Here is a 20,920-nt window from a genome sequence, read left to right on the forward strand (position 1 = left end):
GCCATAATGTGGCATTGGTTCTTTGTTCATAACAGTGTACTCAGTTTTGTAGAAGATTTAGGTGAGAAAGAGACAGTTGTTGAATATGACATAGATAGCTAGAAATGAATTGAGTAGCAATTTCCTGCTAGGTGTAGTTTGGGTATGATGTGTCTCAGTGAGAGATAAATCTTGAAATTGAAGGGTTGTTCCTTGCTACAGTCTTGGAAACTATGTATCTGTTGTTGACTCCAATGTTTTCAAGATTACTTGTGTACAAAATTGGCCAGACTTTGCAGTTTCTTCTTCAATAAATCAGTGGAAGGTGGTGCAGATAATGGTAAAAATGTTCAGTGCCTCCTGTGAGTTGTTGATGCTGCTTGTCTTTTAAGTAAAATTGAAAGGGGCTCTTGATTGACCCAGCCATACACAGAGCTGGTGCATACTTGGCTTGAGAAGACTTTGGTCAGTAAATGATGAAATACCGACACAGTGGTCACAACAAAGCTCCTTTCTCTGCATTTTAGTTTCCCTCGGGTATAGAGTGACATGTTATTGGCAGAGGATGTGCAGATAATCACTTTGATCAGGCTGTTCGTTTTTTTTAATGCTCTTTTACCAGAATCCATTCATAGTGATTAGTGTGTTCTCTGTTGGAACACGATGAGAACATTGTGTGAAGTGCACAGAAGTAGCTATCTGAGTATGTATGAAAATGTGAGGTAACCACTGTTACTCCTAAATTTCTGTGGAATTAAGTTTTCTGTGTGTGTGTGTGTGTGTGTTTGAAAATCCCAGAGGTTCAAGTTGGTAGTTTATATGTTGCAAGCGAAAAAAGCTTTTTAGTAAACTGAGGCACTAGCATTAGTTCCCTGTTCACTGTGACAAGGAAGCTAGTATAAAAAGTAGTTTGTGGTTTTGTTTGCAAAGAAGTGCTCATGGGATGAAAGCACTGCTTGAGATTATTCTGAGATGATGGGGGGGATTGCTAAACATCTAGCATTTTAGTAAGGAGCTTGTCGGAGTATTTGTATAGTTGTAAGATTATTTGTTATTTTATGAGAAATTTCTTTATTCATAGCACATGGGCCATCATAGTTGAAGCATAAAGATTGGCATGGTATGCGTAGGTCTGTAAAATGTCCTGACAGTGATGTTCATAGGGACTTGTTGTATGCTTTGATTCTTCATCTGTTTAACAGTAGACATAAGAAATGTATTAGTGGAGCAAGTAGCTGTGAAATTAGTAGTGTATGATTGATAGTATGGACGTGGCGCTTGAAGGAAGTGTTTGTTTAGCTGTGGGTGTTTTCATAATTGCCATGTGAGGAGAAGCAATACTCGTGATAGGCGACGAGAGGTACAGAGAGAAACACATTTATTGCGAGTATTGTATATCAGCAGCTCTTGGGCGGGTATCAAGTAAGACGCAAAGTGAAACGAAAGAGGAAGTATGCATGAAAGTGGCCAAATATCGACAAGAGTTCGCACTGTTAGGGTGAGGTGAATAAGCTAGTGCGGTGCGAAAATTTTCGAAGAGAGAGGCGGTTTTAAAGAAAGCACAAGAGTCCTATGAATGCCCTCTTGTGTGTTTCTCTTTCAGTGGCTATTTGGCATGTCTGCTTGCGCCATAGAAAGCTACTGTATGTGCCCCAGGCCCCCATCTAGCGGCCGGAGGTGCAAGCGGTGTTTACATACAGTCTCGCCTGAGGCAATGGTCTCTCATTTCGGAACGCAAGAAGCACTGGTAGCGCACAAAAATAGCCGAGTGAGATCATTGCGGCCAAGTAAGGGTAGAAGTAGGTTCTTTGCAGAATGTCTGAGCTTAAGAAATTCTTCGATAAGTAAATCGCGAAATGTGAAGAATGTGTCGTATTCTCGTAGGGCGTGTTGACGGTCTCGTGGCATAAGTAGCGAGCGGTGATAGCTTGCAAGCAAGATCATACTTCACAGGATCATTTCTGTAGTATGTCTTCAACTCTCTCTAGTTCAACGCTGGAGTAGACGTAACCACGATGATGAGTGGTAGCACTCTCCCTGAGCGTGAGGCTTGCGATCAAGATTCATCGCATCTTGGTTGTAATCGATGATCGTTCACCACATTCTGAGGGATGTGGGAAGGGAATAGCGCTTTCCGAGTGGTGGTTTTATTATATAGATTAGAAGCATAAGTCATACTGTTGGTATCGGGACCCGCGTCGTTGCAGAAATGTCGCTACAGGTTGTGGAAAGACTTCGATTGCGACATGTCATGAAAGCCTCGTGGAAGTTTCTCGAGTGGCACGGGGACGAGCCATTTGATTTGGCCTGCTCCAAGTGCTAGGCTTGGATGACAACGACGTACTTTTGAGTTACAAGAATGAGTGAGCAACACAAGAAGAGTGCAATTGATGACCATAAAAAGCTGACACACAACACAGTCTCGATAATCACCACTAATGCATGATGTACGAAACATTTAGGAGGAGCACGTTTGGCTAGCAAACATGAATTGAGTGATTTGCAAGGCAGTGTTATCTGCAAGAAGGAATGCATGAAATTCGCAAATGAATAAGACTGGTTCAAATACTATCGACAGAAATTTTATTTCTGTTGTCAACTAGTATTAATTAGTTGTGTGGGAGCAGGGGGATATTTCCCTTGCACCATACATCTACATACACGTTGCGTGTGATGTGGCCTAGTTTTGCGTACAAAGAACTATCTAGTTGTCAGTTTTTTGAGTGAACGAGTGTGGTGGGGAGGAGAGAGATTAGTGTTAGATGCAGAGCAGTGCGGGCAGTTGTGTGTCGGACGTTGTATGTCGGACGGTGGGTCGCCGACAGGAATTATGCGTGCTGCCATCTGTCGGCAGGTGAGGTAATGAAGCAGCTTGAATGGTGACAGAAATGATGAAAATAGTTATCTAAAGAGTAATAGCGACGACAGTTGGCAGACACTTATTTCAGCGTTGACAGTTAGTTTGGGGTGTGTGCTTGCATGACACTGGAAGTCTGTTGACGGTAGAGAAGTAGACAAGACGGCAAGAATTTTCGGCGTTCTCGCGGAGAAGTAATAGAGAAGCAGCCATAAGTATTGAAGTGAGGGCGTTGATCGGCACTCTGGTTTCCCTTCAAACCGAATAAATCTTTCGCCTTTTACTAAAGATTTCCGTGGAGGGGAACATTAAATGAGTCTAGAAGGTATTTTTTGTAGTGCTCGGCTATTGCTGAGCCACAATCACAAGTGAAACGTAATGTGAGTAGCAAGAGGTAGATTGTGTTGTGAGAATGAAGGGCGTGGATTAGCGGATCACGTTTGACCTGAAATGGCGTGCAGTGTGTTAGACGATTGTGTAGAGAGAGAGAGAGGGGGGGGGGGTAGAGGGGGGCAGAGCTATTTATTGTCCTGCAAACTCTTGGTGAACCCTTTCCGTACCTCAGTTGTAGATGATTTGAGAATGTTTACTTGCACTGCAGTTGCACAACAGCATATAAGCTGATATTTGGAAGTGAATGATGAATGATTGTCTTTGTAATAAATACTGGTATGTGATAAGTAGATTTTGTTTTGAAAGCCAAAATAATTTTTACCGCAGAAGTTTGTGATTTGTAGGTATGATGTGAGTGAGATTTGGGCTGAAGATGGTGGTTAGTTGGGCAGGATGAGTATTTCAATTGTTTTCAATAGAGTGGATATTAGTGGCACTGGCTTGTTGCCATAATGTGGCATTGGTTCTTTGTTCATAACAGTGTACTCAGTTTTGTAGAAGATTTAGGTGAGAAAGAGACAGTTGTTGAATATGACATAGATAGCTAGAAATGAATTGAGTAGCAATTTCCTGCTAGGTGTAGTTTGGGTATGATGTGTCTCAGTGAGAGATAAATCTTGAAATTGAAGGGTTGTTCCTTGCTACAGTCTTGGAAACTATGTATCTGCTGTTGACTCCAATGTTTTCAAGATTACTTGTGTACAAAATTGGCCAGACTTTGCAGTTTCTTCTTCAATAAATCAGTGGAAGGTGGTGCAGATAATGGTAAAAATGTTCAGTGCCTCCTGTGAGTTGTTGATGCTGCTTGTCTTTTAAGTAAAATTGATAGGGGCTCTTGATTGACCCAGCCATACACAGAGCTGGTGCATACTTGGCTTGAGAAGACTTTGGTCAGTAAATGATGAAATACCGACACAGTGGTCACAACAAAGCTCCTTTCCCTGCATTTTAGTTTCCCTCGGGTATAGAGTGACATGTTATTGGCAGAGGATGTGCAGATAATCACTTTGATCAGGCTGTTCGTTTTTTTAATGCTCTTTTACCAGAATCCATTCATAGTGATTAGTGTGTTCTCTGTTGGAACACGATGAGAACATTGTGTGAAGTGCACAGAAGTAGCTATTTGAGTATGTATGAAAATGTGAGGTAACCACTGTTACTCCTAAATTTCTGTGGAATTAAGTTTTCTGTGTGTGTGTGTGTTTGAAAATCCCAGAGGTTCAAGTTGGTAGTTTATATGTTGCAAGCGAAAAAAGCTTTTTAGTAAACTGAGGCACTAGCATTAGTTCCCTGTTCACTGTGACAAGGAAGCTAGTATAAAAAGTAGTTTGTGGTTTTGTTTGCAAAGAAGTGCTCATGGGATGAAAGCACTGCTTGAGATTATTCTGAGATGATGGGGGGGATTGCTAAACATCTAGCATTTTAGTAAGGAGCTTGTCGGAGTATTTGTATAGTTGTAAGATTATTTGTTATTTTATGAGAAATTTCTTTATTCATAGCACATGGGCCATCATAGTTGAAGCATAAAGATTGGCATGGTATGCGTAGGTCTGTAAAATGTCCTGACAGTGATGTTCATAGGGACTTGTTGTATACTTTGATTCTTCATCTGTTTAACAGTAGACATAAGAAATGTATTAGTGGAGCAAGTAGCTGTGAAATTAGTAGTGTATGATTGATAGTATGGACGTGGCGCTTGAAGGAAGTGTTTGTTTAGCTGTGGGTGTTTTCATAATTGCCATGTGAGGAGAAGCAATACTCGTGATAGGCGACGAGAGGTACAGAGAGAAACACATTTATTGCGAGTATTGTATATCAGCAGCTCTTGGGCGGGTATCAAGTAAGACGCAAAGTGAAACGAAAGAGGAAGTATGCATGAAAGTGGCCAAATATCGACAAGAGTTCGCACTGTTAGGGTGAGGTGAATAAGCTAGTGCGGTGCGAAAATTTTCGAAGAGAGAGGCGGTTTTAAAGAAAGCACAAGAGTCCTATGAATGCCCTCTTGTGTGTTTCTCTTTCAGTGGCTATTTGGCATGTCTGCTTGCGCCATAGAAAGCTACTGTATGTGCCCCAGGCCCCCATCTAGCGGCCGGAGGTGCAAGCGGTGTTTACATACAGTCTCGCCTGAGGCAATGGTCTCTCATTTCGGAACGCAAGAAGCACTGGTAGCGCACAAAAATAGCCGAGTGAGATCATTGCGGCCAAGTAAGGGTAGAAGTAGGTTCTTTGCAGAATGTCTGAGCTTAAGAAATTCTTCGATAAGTAAATCGCGAAATGTGAAGAATGTGTCGTATTCTCGTAGGGCGTGTTGACGGTCTCGTGGCATAAGTAGCGAGCGGTGATAGCTTGCAAGCAAGATCATACTTCACAGGATCATTTCTGTAGTATGTCTTCAACTCTCTCTAGTTCAACGCTGGAGTAGACGTAACCACGATGATGAGTGGTAGCACTCTCCCTGAGCGTGAGGCTTGCGATCAAGATTCATCGCATCTTGGTTGTAATCGATGATCGTTCACCACATTCTGAGGGATGTGGGAAGGGAATAGCGCTTTCCGAGTGGTGGTTTTATTATATAGATTAGAAGCATAAGTCATACTGTTGGTATCGGGACCCGCGTCGTTGCAGAAATGTCGCTACAGGTTGTGGAAAGACTTCGATTGCGACATGTCATGAAAGCCTCGTGGAAGTTTCTCGAGTGGCACGGGGACGAGCCATTTGATTTGGCCTGCTCCAAGTGCTAGGCTTGGATGACAACGACGTACTTTTGAGTTACAAGAATGAGTGAGCAACACAAGAAGAGTGCAATTGATGACCATAAAAAGCTGACACACAACACAGTCTCGATAATCACCACTAATGCATGATGTACGAAACATTTAGGAGGAGCACGTTTGGCTAGCAAACATGAATTGAGTGATTTGCAAGGCAGTGTTATCTGCAAGAAGGAATGCATGAAATTCGCAAATGAATAAGACTGGTTCAAATACTATCGACAGAAATTTTATTTCTGTTGTCAACTAGTATTAATTAGTTGTGTGGGAGCAGGGGGATATTTCCCTTGCACCATACATCTACATACACGTTGCGTGTGATGTGGCCTAGTTTTGCGTACAAAGAACTATCTAGTTGTCAGTTTTTTGAGTGAACGAGTGTGGTGGGGAGGAGAGAGATTAGTGTTAGATGCAGAGCAGTGCGGGCAGTTGTGTGTCGGACGTTGTATGTCGGACGGTGGGTCGCCGACAGGAATTATGCGTGCTGCCATCTGTCGGCAGGTGAGGTAATGAAGCAGCTTGAATGGTGACAGAAATGATGAAAATAGTTATCTAAAGAGTAATAGCGACGACAGTTGGCAGACACTTATTTCAGCGTTGACAGTTAGTTTGGGGTGTGTGCTTGCATGACACTGGAAGTCTGTTGACGGTAGAGAAGTAGACAAGACGGCAAGAATTTTCGGCGTTCTCGCGGAGAAGTAATAGAGAAGCAGCCATAAGTATTGAAGTGAGGGCGTTGATCGGCACTCTGGTTTCCCTTCAAACCGAATTAATCTTTCGCCTTTTACTAAAGATTTCCGTGGAGGGGAACATTAAATGAGTCTAGAAGGTATTTTTTGTAGTGCTCGGCTATTGCTGAGCCACAATCACAAGTAAAACGTAATGTGAGTAGCAAGAGGTAGATTGTGTAGTGAGAATGAAGGGCGTGGATTAGCGGATCACGTTTGACCTGAAATGGCGTGCAGTGTGTTAGACGATTGTGTAGAGAGAGAGAGGGGGGGGGGGGTAGAGGGGGGCAGAGCTATTTATTGTCCTGCAAACTCTTGGTGAACCCTTTCCGTACCTCAGTTGTAGATGATTTGAGAATGTTTACTTGCACTGCAGTTGCACAACAGCATATAAGCTGATATTTGGAAGTGAATGATGAATGATTGTCTTTGTAATAAATACTGGTATGTGATAAGTAGATTTTGTTTTGAAAGCCAAAATAATTTTTACCGCAGAAGTTTGTGATTTGTAGGTATGATGTGAGTGAGATTTGGGCTGAAGATGGTGGTTAGTTGGGCAGGATGAGTATTTCAATTGTTTTCAATAGAGTGGATATTAGTGGCACTGGCTTGTTGCCATAATGTGGCATTGGTTCTTTGTTCATAACAGTGTACTCAGTTTTGTAGAAGATTTAGGTGAGAAAGAGACAGTTGTTGAATATGACATAGATAGCTAGAAATGAATTGAGTAGCAATTTCCTGCTAGGTGTAGTTTGGGTATGATGTGTCTCAGTGAGAGATAAATCTTGAAATTGAAGGGTTGTTCCTTGCTACAGTCTTGGTAACTATGTATCTGCTGTTGACTCCAATGTTTTCAAGATTACTTGTGTACAAAATTGGTCAGACTTTGCAGTTTCTTCTTCAATAAATCAGTGGAAGGTGGTGCAGATAATGGTAAAAATGTTCAGTGCCTCCTGTGAGTTGTTGATGCTGCTTGTCTTTTAAGTAAAATTGATAGGGGCTCTTGATTGACCCAGCCATACACAGAGCTGGTGCATACTTGGCTTGAGAAGACTTTGGTCAGTAAATGATGAAATACCGACACAGTGGTCACAACAAAGCTCCTTTCCCTGCATTTTAGTTTCCCTCGGGTATAGAGTGACATGTTATTGGCAGAGGATGTGCAGATAATCACTTTGATCAGGCTGTTCGTTTTTTTAATGCTCTTTTACCAGAATCCATTCATAGTGATTAGTGTGTTCTCTGTTGGAACACGATGAGAACATTGTGTGAAGTGCACAGAAGTAGCTATTTGAGTATGTATGAAAATGTGAGGTAACCACTGTTACTCCTAAATTTCTGTGGAATTAAGTTTTCTGTGTGTGTGTGTGTGTGTTTGAAAATCCCAGAGGTTCAAGTTGGTAGTTTATATGTTGCAAGCGAAAAAAGCTTTTTAGTAAACTGAGGCACTAGCATTAGTTCCCTGTTCACTGTGACAAGGAAGCTAGTATAAAAAGTAGTTTGTGGTTTTGTTTGCAAAGAAGTGCTCATGGGATGAAAGCACTGCTTGAGATTATTCTGAGATGATGGGGGGGATTGCTAAACATCTAGCATTTTAGTAAGGAGCTTGTCGGAGTATTTGTATAGTTGTAAGATTATTTGTTATTTTATGAGAAATTTCTTTATTCATAGCACATGGGCCATCATAGTTGAAGCATAAAGATTGGCATGGTATGCGTAGGTCTGTAAAATGTCCTGACAGTGATGTTCATAGGGACTTGTTGTATACTTTGATTCTTCATCTGTTTAACAGTAGACATAAGAAATGTATTAGTGGAGCAAGTAGCTGTGAAATTAGTAGTGTATGATTGATAGTATGGACGTGGCGCTTGAAGGAAGTGTTTGTTTAGCTGTGGGTGTTTTCATAATTGCCATGTGAGGAGAAGCAATACTCGTGATAGGCGACGAGAGGTACAGAGAGAAACACATTTATTGCGAGTATTGTATATCAGCAGCTCTTGGGCGGGTATCAAGTAAGACGCAAAGTGAAACGAAAGAGGAAGTATGCATGAAAGTGGCCAAATATCGACAAGAGTTCGCACTGTTAGGGTGAGGTGAATAAGCTAGTGCGGTGCGAAAATTTTCGAAGAGAGAGGCGGTTTTAAAGAAAGCACAAGAGTCCTATGAATGCCCTCTTGTGTGTTTCTCTTTCAGTGGCTATTTGGCATGTCTGCTTGCGCCATAGAAAGCTACTGTATGTGCCCCAGGCCCCCATCTAGCGGCCGGAGGTGCAAGCGGTGTTTACATACAGTCTCGCCTGAGGCAATGGTCTCTCATTTCGGAACGCAAGAAGCACTGGTAGCGCACAAAAATAGCCGAGTGAGATCATTGCGGCCAAGTAAGGGTAGAAGTAGGTTCTTTGCAGAATGTCTGAGCTTAAGAAATTCTTCGATAAGTAAATCGCGAAATGTGAAGAATGTGTCGTATTCTCGTAGGGCGTGTTGACGGTCTCGTGGCATAAGTAGCGAGCGGTGATAGCTTGCAAGCAAGATCATACTTCACAGGATCATTTCTGTAGTATGTCTTCAACTCTCTCTAGTTCAACGCTGGAGTAGACGTAACCACGATGATGAGTGGTAGCACTCTCCCTGAGCGTGAGGCTTGCGATCAAGATTCATCGCATCTTGGTTGTAATCGATGATCGTTCACCACATTCTGAGGGATGTGGGAAGGGAATAGCGCTTTCCGAGTGGTGGTTTTATTATATAGATTAGAAGCATAAGTCATACTGTTGGTATCGGGACCCGCGTCGTTGCAGAAATGTCGCTACAGGTTGTGGAAAGACTTCGATTGCGACATGTCATGAAAGCCTCGTGGAAGTTTCTCGAGTGGCACGGGGACGAGCCATTTGATTTGGCCTGCTCCAAGTGCTAGGCTTGGATGACAACGACGTACTTTTGAGTTACAAGAATGAGTGAGCAACACAAGAAGAGTGCAATTGATGACCATAAAAAGCTGACACACAACACAGTCTCGATAATCACCACTAATGCATGATGTACGAAACATTTAGGAGGAGCACGTTTGGCTAGCAAACATGAATTGAGTGATTTGCAAGGCAGTGTTATCTGCAAGAAGGAATGCATGAAATTCGCAAATGAATAAGACTGGTTCAAATACTATCGACAGAAATTTTATTTCTGTTGTCAACTAGTATTAATTAGTTGTGTGGGAGCAGGGGGATATTTCCCTTGCACCATACATCTACATACACGTTGCGTGTGATGTGGCCTAGTTTTGCGTACAAAGAACTATCTAGTTGTCAGTTTTTTGAGTGAACGAGTGTGGTGGGGAGGAGAGAGATTAGTGTTAGATGCAGAGCAGTGCGGGCAGTTGTGTGTCGGACGTTGTATGTCGGACGGTGGGTCGCCGACAGGAATTATGCGTGCTGCCATCTGTCGGCAGGTGAGGTAATGAAGCAGCTTGAATGGTGACAGAAATGATGAAAATAGTTATCTAAAGAGTAATAGCGACGACAGTTGGCAGACACTTATTTCAGCGTTGACAGTTAGTTTGGGGTGTGTGCTTGCATGACACTGGAAGTCTGTTGACGGTAGAGAAGTAGACAAGACGGCAAGAATTTTCGGCGTTCTCGCGGAGAAGTAATAGAGAAGCAGCCATAAGTATTGAAGTGAGGGCGTTGATCGGCACTCTGGTTTCCCTTCAAACCGAATAAATCTTTCGCCTTTTACTAAAGATTTCCGTGGAGGGGAACATTAAATGAGTCTAGAAGGTATTTTTTGTAGTGCTCGGCTATTGCTGAGCCACAATCACAAGTAAAACGTAATGTGAGTAGCAAGAGGTAGATTGTGTTGTGAGAATGAAGGGCGTGGATTAGCGGATCACGTTTGACCTGAAATGGCGTGCAGTGTGTTAGACGATTGTGTAGAGAGAGAGAGGGGGGGGTAGAGGGGGGCAGAGCTATTTATTGTCCTGCAAACTCTTGGTGAACCCTTTCCGTACCTCAGTTGTAGATGATTTGAGAATGTTTACTTGCACTGCAGTTGCACAACAGCATATAAGCTGATATTTGGAAGTGAATGATGAATGATTGTCTTTGTAATAAATACTGGTATGTGATAAGTAGATTTTGTTTTGAAAGCCAAAATAATTTTTACCGCAGAAGTTTGTGATTTGTAGGTATGATGTGAGTGAGATTTGGGCTGAAGATGGTGGTTAGTTGGGCAGGATGAGTATTTCAATTGTTTTCAATAGAGTGGATATTAGTGGCACTGGCTTGTTGCCATAATGTGGCATTGGTTCTTTGTTCATAACAGTGTACTCAGTTTTGTAGAAGATTTAGGTGAGAAAGAGACAGTTGTTGAATATGACATAGATAGCTAGAAATGAATTGAGTAGCAATTTCCTGCTAGGTGTAGTTTGGGTATGATGTGTCTCAGTGAGAGATAAATCTTGAAATTGAAGGGTTGTTCCTTGCTACAGTCTTGGAAACTATGTATCTGCTGTTGACTCCAATGTTTTCAAGATTACTTGTGTGCAAAATTGGTCAGACTTTGCAGTTTCTTCTTCAATAAATCAGTGGAAGGTGGTGCAGATAATGGTAAAAATGTTCAGTGCCTCCTGTGAGTTGTTGATGCTGCTTGTCTTTTAAGTAAAATTGATAGGGGCTCTTGATTGACCCAGCCATACACAGAGCTGGTGCATACTTGGCTTGAGAAGACTTTGGTCAGTAAATGATGAAATACCGACACAGTGGTCACAACAAAGCTCCTTTCCCTGCATTTTAGTTTCCCTCGGGTATAGAGTGACATGTTATTGGCAGAGGGTGTGCAGATAATCACTTTGATCAGGCTGTTCGTTTTTTTAATGCTCTTTTACCAGAATCCATTCATAGTGATTAGTGTGTTCTCTGTTGGAACACGATGAGAACATTGTGTGAAGTGCACAGAAGTAGCTATTTGAGTATGTATGAAAATGTGAGGTAACCACTGTTACTCCTAAATTTCTGTGGAATTAAGTTTTCTGTGTGTGTGTGTGTGTGTGTGTGTTTGAAAATCCCAGAGGTTCAAGTTGGTAGTTTATATGTTGCAAGCGAAAAAAGCTTTTTAGTAAACTGAGGCACTAGCATTAGTTCCCTGTTCACTGTGACAAGGAAGCTAGTATAAAAAGTAGTTTGTGGTTTTGTTTGCAAAGAAGTGCTCATGGGATGAAAGCACTGCTTGAGATTATTCTGAGATGATGGGGGGGATTGCTAAACATCTAGCATTTTAGTAAGGAGCTTGTCGGAGTATTTGTATAGTTGTAAGATTATTTGTTATTTTATGAGAAATTTCTTTATTCATAGCACATGGGCCATCATAGTTGAAGCATAAAGATTGGCATGGTATGCGTAGGTCTGTAAAATGTCCTGACAGTGATGTTCATAGGGACTTGTTGTATACTTTGATTCTTCATCTGTTTAACAGTAGACATAAGAAATGTATTAGTGGAGCAAGTAGCTGTGAAATTAGTAGTGTATGATTGATAGTATGGACGTGGCGCTTGAAGGAAGTGTTTGTTTAGCTGTGGGTGTTTTCATAATTGCCATGTGAGGAGAAGCAATACTCGTGATAGGCGACGAGAGGTACAGAGAGAAACACATTTATTGCGAGTATTGTATATCAGCAGCTCTTGGGCGGGTATCAAGTAAGACGCAAAGTGAAACGAAAGAGGAAGTATGCATGAAAGTGGCCAAATATCGACAAGAGTTCGCACTGTTAGGGTGAGGTGAATAAGCTAGTGCGGTGCGAAAATTTTCGAAGAGAGAGGCGGTTTTAAAGAAAGCACAAGAGTCCTATGAATGCCCTCTTGTGTGTTTCTCTTTCAGTGGCTATTTGGCATGTCTGCTTGCGCCATAGAAAGCTACTGTATGTGCCCCAGGCCCCCATCTAGCGGCCGGAGGTGCAAGCGGTGTTTACATACAGTCTCGCCTGAGGCAATGGTCTCTCATTTCGGAACGCAAGAAGCACTGGTAGCGCACAAAAATAGCCGAGTGAGATCATTGCGGCCAAGTAAGGGTAGAAGTAGGTTCTTTGCAGAATGTCTGAGCTTAAGAAATTCTTCGATAAGTAAATCGCGAAATGTGAAGAATGTGTCGTATTCTCGTAGGGCGTGTTGACGGTCTCGTGGCATAAGTAGCGAGCGGTGATAGCTTGCAAGCAAGATCATACTTCACAGGATCATTTCTGTAGTATGTCTTCAACTCTCTCTAGTTCAACGCTGGAGTAGACGTAACCACGATGATGAGTGGTAGCACTCTCCCTGAGCGTGAGGCTTGCGATCAAGATTCATCGCATCTTGGTTGTAATCGATGATCGTTCACCACATTCTGAGGGATGTGGGAAGGGAATAGCGCTTTCCGAGTGGTGGTTTTATTATATAGATTAGAAGCATAAGTCATACTGTTGGTATCGGGACCCGCGTCGTTGCAGAAATGTCGCTACAGGTTGTGGAAAGACTTCGATTGCGACATGTCATGAAAGCCTCGTGGAAGTTTCTCGAGTGGCACGGGGACGAGCCATTTGATTTGGCCTGCTCCAAGTGCTAGGCTTGGATGACAACGACGTACTTTTGAGTTACAAGAATGAGTGAGCAACACAAGAAGAGTGCAATTGATGACCATAAAAAGCTGACACACAACACAGTCTCGATAATCACCACTAATGCATGATGTACGAAACATTTAGGAGGAGCACGTTTGGCTAGCAAACATGAATTGAGTGATTTGCAAGGCAGTGTTATCTGCAAGAAGGAATGCATGAAATTCGCAAATGAATAAGACTGGTTCAAATACTATCGACAGAAATTTTATTTCTGTTGTCAACTAGTATTAATTAGTTGTGTGGGAGCAGGGGGATATTTCCCTTGCACCATACATCTACATACACGTTGCGTGTGATGTGGCCTAGTTTTGCGTACAAAGAACTATCTAGTTGTCAGTTTTTTGAGTGAACGAGTGTGGTGGGGAGGAGAGAGATTAGTGTTAGATGCAGAGCAGTGCGGGCAGTTGTGTGTCGGACGTTGTATGTCGGACGGTGGGTCGCCGACAGGAATTATGCGTGCTGCCATCTGTCGGCAGGTGAGGTAATGAAGCAGCTTGAATGGTGACAGAAATGATGAAAATAGTTATCTAAAGAGTAATAGCGACGACAGTTGGCAGACACTTATTTCAGCGTTGACAGTTAGTTTGGGGTGTGTGCTTGCATGACACTGGAAGTCTGTTGACGGTAGAGAAGTAGACAAGACGGCAAGAATTTTCGGCGTTCTCGCGGAGAAGTAATAGAGAAGCAGCCATAAGTATTGAAGTGAGGGCGTTGATCGGCACTCTGGTTTCCCTTCAAACCGAATAAATCTTTCGCCTTTTACTAAAGATTTCCGTGGAGGGGAACATTAAATGAGTCTAGAAGGTATTTTTTGTAGTGCTCGGCTATTGCTGAGCCACAATCACAAGTAAAACGTAATGTGAGTAGCAAGAGGTAGATTGTGTAGTGAGAATGAAGGGCGTGGATTAGCGGATCACGTTTGACCTGAAATGGCGTGCAGTGTGTTAGACGATTGTGTAGAGAGAGAGAGAGTGAGGGGGGGGGGTAGAGGGGGGCAGAGCTATTTATTGTCCTGCAAACTCTTGGTGAACCCTTTCCGTACCTCAGTTGTAGATGATTTGAGAATGTTTACTTGCACTGCAGTTGCACAACAGCATATAAGCTGATATTTGGAAGTGAATGATGAATGATTGTCTTTGTAATAAATACTGGTATGTGATAAGTAGATTTTGTTTTGAAAGCCAAAATAATTTTTACCGCAGAAGTTTGTGATTTGTAGGTATGATGTGAGTGAGATTTGGGCTGAAGATGGTGGTTAGTTGGGCAGGATGAGTATTTCAATTGTTTTCAATAGAGTGGATATTAGTGGCACTGGCTTGTTGCCATAATGTGGCATTGGTTCTTTGTTCATAACAGTGTACTCAGTTTTGTAGAAGATTTAGGTGAGAAAGAGACAGTTGTTGAATATGACATAGATAGCTAGAAATGAATTGAGTAGCAATTTCCTGCTAGGTGTAGTTTGGGTATGATGTGTCTCAGTGAGAGATAAATCTTGAAATTGAAGGGTTGTTCCTTGCTACAGTCTTGGAAACTATGTATCTGCTGTTGACTCCAATGTTTTCAAGATTACTTGTGTACAAAATTGGTCAGACTTTGCAGTTTCTTCTTCAATAAATCAGTGGAAGGTGGTGCAGATAATGGTAAAAATGTTCAGTGCCTCCTGTGAGTTGTTGATGCTGCTTGTCTTTTAAGTAAAATTGATAGGGGCTCTTGATTGACCCAGCCATACACAGAGCTGGTGCATACTTGGCTTGAGAAGACTTTGGTCAGTAAATGATGAAATACCGACACAGTGGTCACAACAAAGCTCCTTTCCCTGCATTTTAGTTTCCCTCGGGTATAGAGTGACATGTTATTGGCAGAGGATGTGCAGATAATCACTTTGATCAGGCTGTTCGTTTTTTTAATGCTCTTTTACCAGAATCCATTCATAGTGATTAGTGTGTTCTCTGTTGGAACACGATGAGAACATTGTGTGAAGTGCACAGAAGTAGCTATTTGAGTATGTATGAAAATGTGAGGTAACCACTGTTACTCCTAAATTTCTGTGGAATTAAGTTTTCTGTGTGTGTGTGTGTGTGTGTGTGTGTGTGTGTGTGTGTGTGTGTGTGTTTGAAAATCCCAGAGGTTCAAGTTGGTAGTTTATATGTTGCAAGCGAAAAAAGCTTTTTAGTAAACTGAGGCACTAGCATTAGTTCCCTGTTCACTGTGACAAGGAAGCTAGTATAAAAAGTAGTTTGTGGTTTTGTTTGCAAAGAAGTGCTCATGGGATGAAAGCACTGCTTGAGATTATTCTGAGATGATGGGGGGGATTGCTAAACATCTAGCATTTTAGTAAGGAGCTTGTCGGAGTATTTGTATAGTTGTAAGATTATTTGTTATTTTATGAGAAATTTCTTTATTCATAGCACATGGGCCATCATAGTTGAAGCATAAAGATTGGCATGGTATGCGTAGGTCTGTAAAATGTCCTGACAGTGATGTTCATAGGGACTTGTTGTATACTTTGATTCTTCATCTGTTTAACAGTAGACATAAGAAATGTATTAGTGGAGCAAGTAGCTGTGAAATTAGTAGTGTATGATTGATAGTATGGACGTGGCGCTTGAAGGAAGTGTTTGTTTAGCTGTGGGTGTTTTCATAATTGCCATGTGAGGAGAAGCAATACTCGTGATAGGCGACGAGAGGTACAGAGAGAAACACATTTATTGCGAGTATTGTATATCAGCAGCTCTTGGGCGGGTATCAAGTAAGACGCAAAGTGAAACGAAAGAGGAAGTATGCATGAAAGTGGCCAAATATCGACAAGAGTTCGCACTGTTAGGGTGAGGTGAATAAGCTAGTGCGGTGCGAAAATTTTCGAAGAGAGAGGCGGTTTTAAAGAAAGCACAAGAGTCCTATGAATGCCCTCTTGTGTGTTTCTCTTTCAGTGGCTATTTGGCATGTCTGCTTGCGCCATAGAAAGCTACTGTATGTGCCCCAGGCCCCCATCTAGCGGCCGGAGGTGCAAGCGGTGTTTACATACAGTCTCGCCTGAGGCAATGGTCTCTCATTTCGGAACGCAAGAAGCACTGGTAGCGCACAAAAATAGCCGAGTGAGATAATTGCGGCCAAGTAAGGGTAGAAGTAGGTTCTTTGCAGAATGTCTGAGCTTAAGAAATTCTTCGATAAGTAAATCGCGAAATGTGAAGAATGTGTCGTATTCTCGTAGGGCGTGTTGACGGTCTCGTGGCATAAGTAGCGAGCGGTGATAGCTTGCAAGCAAGATCATACTTCACAGGATCATTTCTGTAGTATGTCTTCAACTCTCTCTAGTTCAACGCTGGAGTAGACGTAACCACGATGATGAGTGGTAGCACTCTCCCTGAGCGTGAGGCTTGCGATCAAGATTCATCGCATCTTGGTTGTAATCGATGATCGTTCACCACATTCTGAGGGATGTGGGAAGGGAATAGCGCTTTCCGAGTGGTGGTTTTATTATATAGATTAGAAGCATAAGTCATACTGTTGGTATCGGGACCCGCGTCGTTGCAGAAATGTCGCTACAGGTTGTGGAAAGACTTCGATTGCGACATGTCATGAAAGCCTCGTGGAAGTTTCTCGAGTGGCACGGGGACGAGCCATTTGATTTGGCCTGCTCCAAGTGCTAGGCTTGGATGACAACGACGTACTTTTGAGTTACAAGAATGAGTGAGCAACACAAGAAGAGTGCAATTGATGACCATAAAAAGCTGACACACAACACAGTCTCGATAATCACCACTAATGCATGATGTACGAAACATTTAGGAGGAGCACGTTTGGCTAGCAAACATGAATTGAGTGATTTGCAAGGCAGTGTTATCTGCAAGAAGGAATGCATGAAATTCGCAAATGAATAAGACTGGTTCAAATACTATCGACAGAAATTTTATTTCTGTTGTCAACTAGTATTAATTAGTTGTGTGGGAGCAGGGGGATATTTCCCTTGCACCATACATCTACATACACGTTGCGTGTGATGTGGCCTAGTTTTGCGTACAAAGAACTATCTAGTTGTCAGTTTTTTGAGTGAACGAGTGTGGTGGGGAGGAGAGAGATTAGTGTTAGATGCAGAGCAGTGCGGGCAGTTGTGTGTCGGACGTTGTATGTCGGACGGTGGGTCGCCGACAGGAATTATGCGTGCTGCCATCTGTCGGCAGGTGAGGTAATGAAGCAGCTTGAATGGTGACAGAAATGATGAAAATAGTTATCTAAAGAGTAATAGCGACGACAGTTGGCAGACACTTATTTCAGCGTTGACAGTTAGTTTGGGGTGTGTGCTTGCATGACACTGGAAGTCTGTTGACGGTAGAGAAGTAGACAAGACGGCAAGAATTTTCGGCGTTCTCGCGGAGAAGTAATAGAGAAGCAGCCATAAGTATTGAAGTGAGGGCATTGATCGGCACTCTGGTTTCCCTTCAAACCGAATAAATCTTTCGCCTTTTACTAAAGATTTCCGTGGAGGGGAACATTAAATGAGTCTAGAAGGTATTTTTTGTAGTGCTCGGCTATTGCTGAGCCACAATCACAAGTAAAACGTAATGTGAGTAGCAAGAGGTAGATTGTGTTGTGAGAATGAAGGGCGTGGATTAGCGGATCACGTTTGGCCTGAAATGGCGTGCAGTGTGTTAGACGATTGTGTAGAGAGAGAGAGAGGGGGGGGGTAGAGGGGGGCAGAGCTATTTATTGTCCTGCAAACTCTTGGTGAACCCTTTCCGTACCTCAGTTGTAGATGATTTGAGAATGTTTACTTGCACTGCAGTTGCACAACAGCATATAAGCTGATATTTGGAAGTGAATGATGAATGATTGTCTTTGTAATAAATACTGGTATGTGATAAGTAGATTTTGTTTTGAAAGCCAAAATAATTTTTACCGCAGAAGTTTGTGATTTGTAGGTATGATGTGAGTGAGATTTGGGCTGAAGATGGTGGTTAGTTGGGCAGGATGAGTATTTCAATTGTTTTCAATAGAGTGGATATTAGTGGCACTGGCTTGTTGCCATAATGTGGCATTGGTTCTTTGTTCATAACAGTGTACTCAGTTTTGTAGAAGATTTAGGTGAGAAAGAGACAGTTGTTGAATATGACATAGATAGCTAGAAATGAATTGAGTAGCAATTTCCTGCTAGGTGTAGTTTGGGTATGATGTGTCTCAGTGAGAGATAAATCTTGAAATTGAAGGGTTGTTCCTTGCTACAGTCTTGGAAACTATGTATCTGTTGTTGACTCCAATGTTTTCAAGATTACTTGTGTACAAAATTGGCCAGACTTTGCAGTTTCTTCTTCAATAAATCAGTGGAAGGTGGTGCAGATAATGGTAAAAATGTTCAGTGCCTCCTGTGAGTTGTTGATGCTGCTTGTCTTTTAAGTAAAATTGAAAGGGGCTCTTGATTGACCCAGCCATACACAGAGCTGGTGCATACTTGGCTTGAGAAGACTTTGGTCAGTAAATGATGAAATACCGACACAGTGGTCACAACAAAGCTCCTTTCCCTGCATTTTAGTTTCCCTCGGGTATAGAGTGACATGTTATTGGCAGAGGATGTGCAGATAATCACTTTGATCAGGCTGTTCGTTTTTTTTAATGCTCTTTTACCAGAATCCATTCATAGTGATTAGTGTGTTCTCTGTTGGAACACGATGAGAACATTGTGTGAAGTGCACAGAAGTAGCTATTTGAGTATGTATGAAAATGTGAGGTAACCACTGTTACTCCTAAATTTCTGTGGAATTAAGTTTTCTGTGTGTGTGTGTGTGTGTGTGTGTGTGTGTTTGAAAATCCCAGAGGTTCAAGTTGGTAGTTTATATGTTGCAAGCGAAAAAAGCTTTTTAGTAAACTGAGGCACTAGCATTAGTTCCCTGTTCACTGTGACAAGGAAGCTAGTATAAAAAGTAGTTTGTGGTTTTGTTTGCAAAGAAGTGCTCATGGGATGAAAGCACTGCTTGAGATTATTCTGAGATGATGGGGGGGATTGCTAAACATCTAGCATTTTAGTAAGGAGCTTGTCGGAGTATTTGTATAGTTGTAAGATTATTTGTTATTTTATGAGAAATTTCTTTATTCATAGCACATGGGCCATCATAGTTGAAGCATAAAGATTGGCATGGTATGCGTAGGTCTGTAAAATGTCCTGACAGTGATGTTCATAGGGACTTGTTGTATACTTTGATTCTTCATCTGTTTAACAGTAGACATAAGAAATGTATTAGTGGAGCAAGTAGCTGTGAAATTAGTAGTGTATGATTGATAGTATGGACGTGGCGCTTGAAGGAAGTGTTTGTTTAGCTGTGGGTGTTTTCATAATTGCCATGTGAGGAGAAGCAATACTCGTGATAGGCGACGAGAGGTACAGAGAGAAACACATTTATTGCGAGTATTGTATATCAGCAGCTCTTGGGCGGGTATCAAGTAAGACGCAAAGTGAAACGAAAGAGGAAGTATGCATGAAAGTGGCCAAATATCGACAAGAGTTCGCACTGTTAGGGTGAGGTGAATAAGCTAGTGCGGTGCGAAAATTTTCGAAGAGAGAGGCGGTTTTAAAGAAAGCACAAGAGTCCTATGAATGCCCTCTTGTGTGTTTCTCTTTCAGTGGCTATTTGGCATGTCTGCTTGCGCCATAGAAAGCTACTGTATGTGCCCCAGGCCCCCATCTAGCGGCCGGAGGTGCAAGCGGTGTTTACATACAGTCTCGCCTGAGGCAATGGTCTCTCATTTCGGAACGCAAGAAGCACTGGTAGCGCACAAAAATAGCCGAGTGAGATCATTGCGGCCAAGTAAGGGTAGAAGTAGGTTCTTTGCAGAATGTCTGAGCTTAAGAAATTCTTCGATAAGTAAATCGCGAAATGTGAAGAATGTGTCGTATTCTCGTAGGGCGTGTTGACGGTCTCGTGGCATAAGTAGCGAGCGGTGATAGCTTGCAAGCAAGATCATACTTCACAGGATCATTTCTGTAGTATGTCTTCAACTCTCTCTAGTTCAACGCTGGAGTAGACGTAACCACGATGATGAGTGGTAGCACTCTCCCTGAGCGTGAGGCTTGCGATCAAGATTCATCGCATCTTGGTTGTAATCGATGATCGTTCACCACATTCTGAGGGATGTGGGAAGGGAATAGCGCTTTCCGAGTGGTGGTTTTATTATATAGATTAGAAGCATAAGTCATACTGTTGGTATCGGGACCCGCGTCGTTGCAGAAATGTCGCTACAGGTTGTGGAAAGACTTCGATTGCGACATGTCATGAAAGCCTCGTGGAAGTTTCTCGAGTGGCACGGGGACGAGCCATTTGATTTGGCCTGCTCCAAGTGCTAGGCTTGGATGACAACGACGTACTTTTGAGTTACAAGAATGAGTGAGCAACACAAGAAGAGTGCAATTGATGACCATAAAAAGCTGACACACAACACAGTCTCGATAATCACCACTAATGCATGATGTACGAAACATTTAGGAGGAGCACGTTTGGCTAGCAAACATGAATTGAGTGATTTGCAAGGCAGTGTTATCTGCAAGAAGGAATGCATGAAATT

The 20,920-nt window shown here is 42.3% G+C and overlaps 11 non-coding genes across 11 annotated transcripts; all 11 read left to right on the plus strand.

Annotated features, from left to right (window-relative positions):
• Positions 1–1,915: 1,915 nt before the first annotated feature.
• On the plus strand, positions 1,916–2,122 carry LOC126254467 (small nucleolar RNA U3). The gene has a single exon (XR_007546150.1). It is a non-coding gene; the product is annotated as a small nucleolar RNA U3 (small nucleolar RNA).
• A 953-nt stretch (positions 2,123–3,075) lies between these two features.
• Positions 3,076–3,194, plus strand: LOC126254693 (U5 spliceosomal RNA). The gene has a single exon (XR_007546345.1). It is a non-coding gene; the product is annotated as a U5 spliceosomal RNA (small nuclear RNA).
• Positions 3,195–5,583: 2,389 nt separating this feature from the next.
• LOC126254468 (small nucleolar RNA U3) lies at positions 5,584–5,790 on the plus strand. Its single transcript, XR_007546151.1, has one exon. It is a non-coding gene; the product is annotated as a small nucleolar RNA U3 (small nucleolar RNA).
• Positions 5,791–6,743: 953 nt separating this feature from the next.
• On the plus strand, positions 6,744–6,862 carry LOC126254781 (U5 spliceosomal RNA). Its single transcript, XR_007546420.1, has one exon. It is a non-coding gene; the product is annotated as a U5 spliceosomal RNA (small nuclear RNA).
• A 2,392-nt stretch (positions 6,863–9,254) lies between these two features.
• On the plus strand, positions 9,255–9,461 carry LOC126254469 (small nucleolar RNA U3). The gene has a single exon (XR_007546152.1). It is a non-coding gene; the product is annotated as a small nucleolar RNA U3 (small nucleolar RNA).
• A 953-nt stretch (positions 9,462–10,414) lies between these two features.
• LOC126254694 (U5 spliceosomal RNA) lies at positions 10,415–10,533 on the plus strand. Its single transcript, XR_007546346.1, has one exon. It is a non-coding gene; the product is annotated as a U5 spliceosomal RNA (small nuclear RNA).
• Positions 10,534–12,927: 2,394 nt separating this feature from the next.
• Positions 12,928–13,134, plus strand: LOC126254470 (small nucleolar RNA U3). The gene has a single exon (XR_007546153.1). It is a non-coding gene; the product is annotated as a small nucleolar RNA U3 (small nucleolar RNA).
• Positions 13,135–14,087: 953 nt separating this feature from the next.
• On the plus strand, positions 14,088–14,206 carry LOC126254695 (U5 spliceosomal RNA). Its single transcript, XR_007546347.1, has one exon. It is a non-coding gene; the product is annotated as a U5 spliceosomal RNA (small nuclear RNA).
• Positions 14,207–16,632: 2,426 nt separating this feature from the next.
• On the plus strand, positions 16,633–16,839 carry LOC126254471 (small nucleolar RNA U3). Its single transcript, XR_007546154.1, has one exon. It is a non-coding gene; the product is annotated as a small nucleolar RNA U3 (small nucleolar RNA).
• Positions 16,840–17,792: 953 nt separating this feature from the next.
• On the plus strand, positions 17,793–17,911 carry LOC126254697 (U5 spliceosomal RNA). Its single transcript, XR_007546348.1, has one exon. It is a non-coding gene; the product is annotated as a U5 spliceosomal RNA (small nuclear RNA).
• Positions 17,912–20,315: 2,404 nt separating this feature from the next.
• Positions 20,316–20,522, plus strand: LOC126254473 (small nucleolar RNA U3). Its single transcript, XR_007546155.1, has one exon. It is a non-coding gene; the product is annotated as a small nucleolar RNA U3 (small nucleolar RNA).
• Positions 20,523–20,920: the final 398 nt, after the last annotated feature.

This window comes from Schistocerca nitens, chromosome 4 (genome assembly GCF_023898315.1).
Source record: "Schistocerca nitens isolate TAMUIC-IGC-003100 chromosome 4, iqSchNite1.1, whole genome shotgun sequence".
In the NCBI taxonomy this organism is placed as follows: domain Eukaryota; kingdom Metazoa; phylum Arthropoda; class Insecta; order Orthoptera; family Acrididae; genus Schistocerca; species Schistocerca nitens.